Source organism: Amphiura filiformis, chromosome 7 (genome assembly GCF_039555335.1).
Source record: "Amphiura filiformis chromosome 7, Afil_fr2py, whole genome shotgun sequence".
Classification (NCBI taxonomy): Eukaryota; Metazoa; Echinodermata; class Ophiuroidea; order Amphilepidida; family Amphiuridae; genus Amphiura; species Amphiura filiformis.
This window is the reverse complement of record NC_092634.1, coordinates 70,278,982-70,286,945: the sequence shown is the minus strand read 5'-3', so window position 1 is coordinate 70,286,945 and position 7,964 is coordinate 70,278,982. Positions and strand designations below refer to the sequence as shown.

The following is a 7,964-nucleotide window of genomic DNA, read 5'->3' as shown; positions in this document are numbered from 1 at the left end:
TGAACAGGGCAATGTTGGGCCCCAAAACTTAGGAACCCCGGATCCATCTGGCCCAATGGTAAATCTGGCCCTGACTATTTCTTAGACATGTAATGATGTCACATATTCCATCATTGTAATAATTATTGTGTAAAATCATTAACCATAATATAAAAATATGAATTAAGGTCCTGCCAAATATCAGTACAATCCATTTGACCTCTTTCTTAACCAGTGACCTCTCAAGGTCTACTAATTTCTTATATTTACATCATGTGTAGTATTAAAAGGGTTTATGATGCCGTCACAATTCCAAGTAAACATACATGTAAGTCATTGTACTTGTGGGGTGTCGGTAAACCGAAGACCTCGAAAACGAATACCTCGAAAACGAAGAACCCGAAAACGAAGACCCCGAAAACGAAGACCTCGAAAACGAAGACACCGAAAACGAGACCCCGTTAACGACGACCTCATTTTGAATGCTTTTAAATGCATATCAGACCAGGTTTTGGGGTCCTCGGTTTTGGGGTCCTCGATTTACCAACCCCCATACAGGTGTCGGTAAAACGAACACCTCGAAAACGAAGACCCCTTGAAATATTTTACTATGCATATTGCGCCTGTGTATTACGCTTGTGCTTGAAGAATGTGTGAGATGTGAGTAAGGTTCTGAGCAGCAGGGGTGTTTATGTGGGAGGTGGGGTGTGTGGGGGTGTAGGCAAACGTATGAATGAACTTCAGTGCATGGATCTATTCTTACTCATATCTCGTAAATTATAAAGGCAGATCGTCTTCTCTATTCAGAAAAGCAATTTCGGAGGGGTCTTCGTTTTCAGGTCCCCTACCGGGGTAATCGGTAAAAGGGGACCTGAAAACGAAGACCCCTCCAGATTTGCTTTTCTGAATAGATAACACGATGTTAAGTGCCTTTATAATTGATCAGACATGTGTAAGAATAAATCCATGCAGTGAAATTCATTCATACGTGTGCGTACACACCCCCACACCCCACATAAACACACCTGCTTGAAATATTAGGAAAGATACTTTCAAAATCCTTGATCAAATTTCTATTTGATTTTGTCTGAGACTATTATAGTCTCAGGATTTTGTTGATCCACAGAAAGATCTGAGACGAATATACCAGTCTTCAGCTGGGTTTTGATGCAAATGACCTTGAGTACCGGACACTTCCGGTATTGATGACAATCAGCGAGAAATGTCCTGAACATTCCTCGCCGATTGTCATCAATACCAGGTGGAAACGACTCAGTTGTTTTTCAGCTGAAAGCCAGCGGACACCAAAGATGTCCGTATCCCTGGGTACGTATTTTAGACCGTGAATGTTTATTGTCATGTCTTTATGGAATAATATTTCTGTATTGAATATTTTTAGAGACCTAAAATCATCTTTTATTATTATTTGTCCATAAATCATAACATTCAGGCAGTGAGACAACGAAAAATATGTAGGAGAGGCCAGAGAGCTCATAAGAACTTATAGAAGAAAAAACCTGACTTCAAGAATATACTCGGTAATTCTCCTTCGGTTTATGTATTTTTTTATTTTCCGCTCTTTTTATAACAGAATTAACATTTTTGTTTACACGTTCAACAAAATAGAAATCAATAATTATCATGATTATCATGACACTTTGTAGAGTCCGAAGTTTTCCGTTTTACGGAAAACGGAAGAAAATCACGGAATCGGAGGTACAACACGGAAAATGGCTTTTTTGTATGATGTGACAAAAATTGTTAAAAGCTAAGAGAAATAAATGTTAAAAACAATCATGAGTTGTGATGTCAATTTTGATGATAAAAATACTGAACATTTAATAATACCGAAATAAAGGTATGGCCCTAGGCTATATCCCTCCAAACATCGTAATAATCGGCCTATTATCGTGAGAATATTCAAATCAGAGCATATTGATCGCGATATTGAACACTTTATTGTGACATTAGTATCATTGTTTATACATTTTACAAATTTTACAACACGGATTACAACACAGAAAATGGATTTTAGAAAACGGTAAACTTCGGACTCTACTTTAGGGACGCACCATTAGATATTAAGGGATTTGGTAGCTTTTCCAAAAATAGATTTGTTTCACCATTTCACCCCCCAAAAAATAAACTAAACAAAATTTGCGCCACCTCGTACTGGGACACAAAAAAAATATATGTCGGGGAATAAAATATTGACTCGCCGAGGTGTTATTTTATTTTCATTTATTTATTTATTTTTCCCAGGTGCTATTTTTGGTCACGACCCCCCCCCCATATCAAACGGTGCATCCCTTACATGCAGGTTGGAAATAGAGGGTAGAGAGGGTGAACATAATTCAATAGAGTTGACAACAAATCATGATCAACTGAAATTTCGTGAAAAATTGTGAAGAATATGGTAATTCATTTTACGCATAGTTTTACCATGTTTACGGAAAAACGGTTCCGGTAACTTGATTGCCGGTAATTGGGCTATTCCAATTAAAATCCATACACACCCTAAGACATGATCTTAATCTTCCACACATAAGGGAGTGTGAATATCCAGTGAGGTTGAATGGGTTGCTCCATTTGAAAATCTACACCCCCTGTGTGGGAGATTAGGGTCATGTTTTGCATTAGAATGATAGGTGTGTATGGATTTCAAATGGAATAGCCCATTTAAGCTTCTGGTTAACAACCACCGTCAGGTAAAGTTACACAATTATGAAAAAAGACGCAACTCGAAACTTTTGATTAAATGTCAAGATAATTTCCAAGATTTGCAGTTGATCCATTAGTTAGCGATCTCAGGCGGATAATGCCGAATACCCGTAAATAAAACCGTCACTATAACCCATGCAGCACCCGACGGTATTTTGCAGAGCGCGGGGAAACGATGATAAAAACGGCATTACATCTCACAAGGTCGATAACATCGCCCTCCATCGTGCACATAATCGGTATAATACAGATGGAACGGTTCATAATTATCTCCCTTTCGTCCGTATGCAAAACGACCAAAAATAACGACCCTAAACTGCTTCTAATGGAAGTTGGCAAATTTCAGTGAATTTTTGCATAGACATAAACAATATTAGCTGAAAGCAATACTAGAGTTTGAGTTTGTTATGAGTTTATGTATTTCAATTTGTTGCTACCGTATATACCAGAGCGCTCAACATCCACAGTGTACCAGTAACTAAGACATTGCCTGCATTGCAAGGTGGCTCCATACATCCAGCATCTGTGCCATTACCCGTACCCGTGAAAATCGGAGCATCGGGATCCACTGCCGGTTGATATGTAGTAACCTGGTTACACTGGTTACTCACTCCAGATCGCCGGATTACATCGAAGTTTTCTTTCGTTGCTCTATGTGCCGCCATTTCTGTATTGACATCATGAGTAACGTATCTGTTTTGTCCGTTACCAGCCCGCAGAGTCTGAACAAAGAGAATATACGAGACCCCTTTCCGCATGGCGTTATCCACACAATCTGACCCAATCTCTGTCACATTGGCGCGTCCTGTTGTAGCTGCACCTTTCATGACGCAGAGCATGTCCATTTCTACCAGATACTCCTCTGGGGTCATACCTTGATAGATTCCTAACACGGTGCCATACACGATATTTGGGGCTTGTCTTGCACGGGTTTCTAGTGGTTTGGACACCCATCCAACCGGTAAATTACATGCTTCTGATTTATGAAGGATGAGGATGGTGGATAGCATGATTAATATGGAGATACAGATCGGAGAACCCATCATTGTTATCGGTTTCGTGGTCTTGCTTGGAAACTTGTGTCTGGAAAACATAACAAAAATGCATCGTATTCATTAATTAATAGAATTATCCTTTCACTACTATAGACATGACAAATATTGTTTTGATTTTTGATTTGATTTGTTCGGGTTTTGACAACCCTGGATAACCCAAGAAAGCCTCTATTGAAGCTTATTTCCATTGGGGTTCATTTGAACACCGGGACGGGTTGGGAACAGTCAGGGGTTAACACCCTACTCTTTTCGAAACTGGCTGCGAGATACATGTATGGCTCTCTGTACACGGGACCGACGGCTTAACGTCCCCTCCGAAGGACGGAGTACTTTCATGATTCATTTACCCAATTCTAAATGAACCATGGGGAGAGCGGAAGTCTGAATTTAATCTACAGAAGTTGCCAATTAATTTCAGACATTTTTTTTTCAATATCCCAGCAAATCGCCACCGCCGGGAATCGAACCCGGGACCTCATGCACTAAAGGCAAGTACCCTAACCATTGCGCCACGCTCTCCCTAAATATGAAAGTGGTGCTATATGATAATATGAATCATAAAGTAGGCTACATAGATAATCAGTTCCCAGTTATCTCACAAATAGACTGTATTAACCGTTTTGGGAGAATGACGTCACACCTTAATGCAGTGGACCGTGCCATATTGCTCGACCACACATGCCACAGCACTAAGGGAACAACCCAAAAGTTAGATGAAGTGCTATAAACGAAAGTCCTTTCGTTAGAAGGCTAACCTCCCAGCAAACACAAAAACGTTTTAAAAACATTTTAAATAAGTTATATTTTGGCTTTAGGTTTAGGTAAAACGTTTTAATAACATTAAAATGTCGGGTTATATAAAGGTCATGATAACGTTTTAAAACGTTTTGTATGAAAACACACTACAACAATATTTTTAAATGTTTTCAAAAAATGTTATTGTAAACTATTTTTGCAAACATTTTTGCCAAATATTGTGTCAATACTTAAATAACATTATGTTAAAATATTTGAACCCAGCAAACACAGAAATGTTCTTAAAATGTTTTTTTCAAAACCTTTTAATAACATTTAAATGTCGGGTTATATAAAGGTCATGAAAACGTTTCTAAAACGTTATTGAAAATATTTTGGGCAAACATTTTTCGCAAAATATTTTTTCAGCTAAAATAACATTCTGTTTAGAATGTTTTGTATCAAGTTTTCAAGAATGTTTTTGGAATGTTATTAAAACGTTTTTATACCCTTTATATAACCCGACATTTAAACGTTTTCTGTAAAACATTTTTTGTTTGCTGAGCAGTAGATTATCAAAAAATGTTTTTTAAGGTTATTAAAACGTTTTATACTCTTAATATACCCTTTATATAACCCGACATTTAAACGTTTTCTGACAAGCTTTTATAACCTTTTGCGAATGATGTCGAAAACGTTTTGTGTTTGCTGGGCTAGGCTCCCCCTCCCCTCTAACGTAAGTGTCAAATATCGAAAATTCCATCACGTATTCATAGGATATAGTGGCCGTCGCTATTGTGCATGGGTTATGGAGGGTGCGACAAATGCTAGGATGTTGATCACGTTTAGGGAAGAAACAAATATTGTCACTGAAATTTCAGTGTAGTAATTGGATGCCTTGCCCCAATAATATACATAACTTTTGTTACCAGTGTGTTATTATTGTTTGAGAAAAATGCAAAAATAGTCACAAATTTACCACAGGGGTGTAGTACCCCCTTAAAATGTCAATATCGTACTTTCGTTTATAGGACTTCATCGAGCTTTTTGATTGTTCCCTAAGTGCCCATACATTTGAATGCTAAAACTTTAAAAGGCTGAGTACAAAAAATTACTCATCAGGACACAAATTTGAGTTGATATTTTTGAAAATGTGTTATTTCCATACGAGCAATTTTGAAATTCTACCGTTAAAACCGGGGGAGGGTCTGGGAGCCCCAAAATGTTGGTTGGGTCCAAGTACCCTAGCCCCCTCCCCCCAATAATTAAAGGTAAAATTCATAATAAATTCGCAATTTTAGGTACAATTCATGTAAAATGCATGTAATTTCAAAAACTTCCGCTGTAGAGGAATGATTATTTTCTGCGACCAGTAGTCTCCACAGCAGCCGGTTTGGTTGCGCTCCCTCCACACTAATAACAGGAAGCGTAACCAATAATGGCTGCGGGGGAGACTATGCGACAAGGCGACGTGCAAAAATTACCATTTTGACATTTCATAAGTGTACAGTAGGCCCTACATGCGCCGTTTTAACATGTTTAAAAGCCCTTTTAGAGATCCGCGGAGGACCACAAAATCTATACAATATTATTGTCTGTAAAAATGGCGGGTAAATCTGGGCAATACCCGCAAACCGTTTTCTTTTCAAAAATACTGAAAAAAAATTAAAGGGTGCGTCCGTTTTTCAACTCGTGTCCCCTATTGGATTTGCATTGGAGTGCACGGGCTTATATTTTATACTGTAGGTCTAAGAGTTAAGATTTGCCTCTCTTAACATGAAAAACGCAGAGAATCGTGTTTACCCAGCAAACACAAAACGTTTTCGACATCATTCGCAAAAGGTTATAAAAGGTTGTCAGAAAACGTTTAAATGTCGGGTTATATAAAGGGTAGGCCTATATTAAGAGTATCAAACGTTTTCATAACCTTAAAAAACATTTTTTGATAATCTACTGCTCAGCAAGCAAAACTGTTTTACAGAAAGCGTTTAAATGTCGGGTTATATAAATGGTATAAAAACGTTTTAATAACTTTCAAAAACATTCTTGAAAACTTGATACAAAACTTTCTAAACAGAATGTTATTTTGGGGTTGAAAAAATATTTTGCGAAAATTGTTTGCCAAAAATATATTTTCAATAACGTTGTAAAAACGTTTTAATGAATTTTAAATAATCAGACAATTAAATGTTATTAAAAAAAAAAAAAAAAAACATTTTAAGAACATTTCTGTGTTTGCTGGGTTCAAATATTTCAACATAATGTTATTTAAGTATTGACACAATATTTGGCCAAAATGTTTGCAAAAATAGTTTACAATAACATTTTTTGAAAACATTTCAAAATATTGTTGAAGTGTGTTTTCATACAAAACGTTTTAAAACGTTATCATGACCTTTATATAGCCCAACATTTTAATGTTATTAAAACGTTTTTACCTAAACCAAAATATAACTTATTTAAAACGTTTTTAAAACGATTTTGTGTTTGCTGGGATATTCGTTGTCAAAATTAATTGTAGAGGTAATAGTTATTACATCTAAGAATGTTGTCTAATCTAATATTGGGAGATTTAGCGACGAATAACCGAATGTCCCTCAAATGAAAATCTAGAGTGGTTAGGTATTCTAAAATAATTCGCAAAAGAATACAAATAACATGCATGCAGTCTTTTGAACTCGTTAACTTTTATGGATTGTAGGACCTATAATTATATCAAAAAGTAAACCAAGTAAATCACTTACCTTTCTAGATCAGCACATTCAGATATTTAAATACAATCCGTTTGACACGACAGAGTTGTAGAATATAGCCTACGACAAACCGATGCGATCAAAAAACTTCCACACAAAGAAGTTTGACAGTGTGTTGAATATTACAGGAAACACGCCCAGAAAGGATATAAGAAAATTAGTAAGTTTATAAGTTACCCCATCCGCGCATGCCAGTGAGTCATCATGAATATTATAATTAATTAAATGATTTATTCGTCGTCATCATCAGTCACGTGGGTCGAGGTTAAGTGAACATGGTGAATGAATTAAATCTTATCCTTAGCAACGAGCAGTTTACTCACAATACATGCAAAATCATGCCAGTAATTCTGTAGAGAAAACATTGGTGAATGAGGACACTTTTTTTTCAGGGAAAAGTGGGAATTTTTACAGAAAAAACTTGAATTTGGGAAAGTGGGAATGGAAGAGGAAGCCCCCCTCCCCCCTTGCACATGCCAAAAATTGCTTGCTCCCCACCCCCTCTTCGGCTCGCCAAAAAGTCCCCCCCCCCCATTTACCCTCCCACCAAGGCTCGTAATTATTGCACAGCCCAATTACTTTCAACGAACTTCACAGGAAATAATTAATAAAGTATTGAGTGATAAAGCATATAATTACAACGAATCATTACCATGTCTGATTAAGATCTATGCTTTGGCGGGATGCGCAAAATACTTCTTAAAGGGCATATATATTGCTC

At 37.0% G+C, this 7,964-nt stretch overlaps 1 long non-coding RNA gene across 1 annotated transcript; it reads right to left on the bottom strand.

Annotated features, from left to right (window-relative positions):
- Nucleotides 1–1,513: 1,513 nt before the first annotated feature.
- On the bottom strand, nucleotides 1,514–7,661 carry LOC140157561 (uncharacterized). The gene is made up of 2 exons (XR_011859704.1): nucleotides 7,235–7,661; nucleotides 1,514–3,783 (listed from the first exon to the last, which is right to left on the bottom strand). It is a non-coding gene; the product is annotated as an uncharacterized lncRNA (long non-coding RNA).
- Between the last annotated feature and the right edge of the window lie 303 nt (nucleotides 7,662–7,964).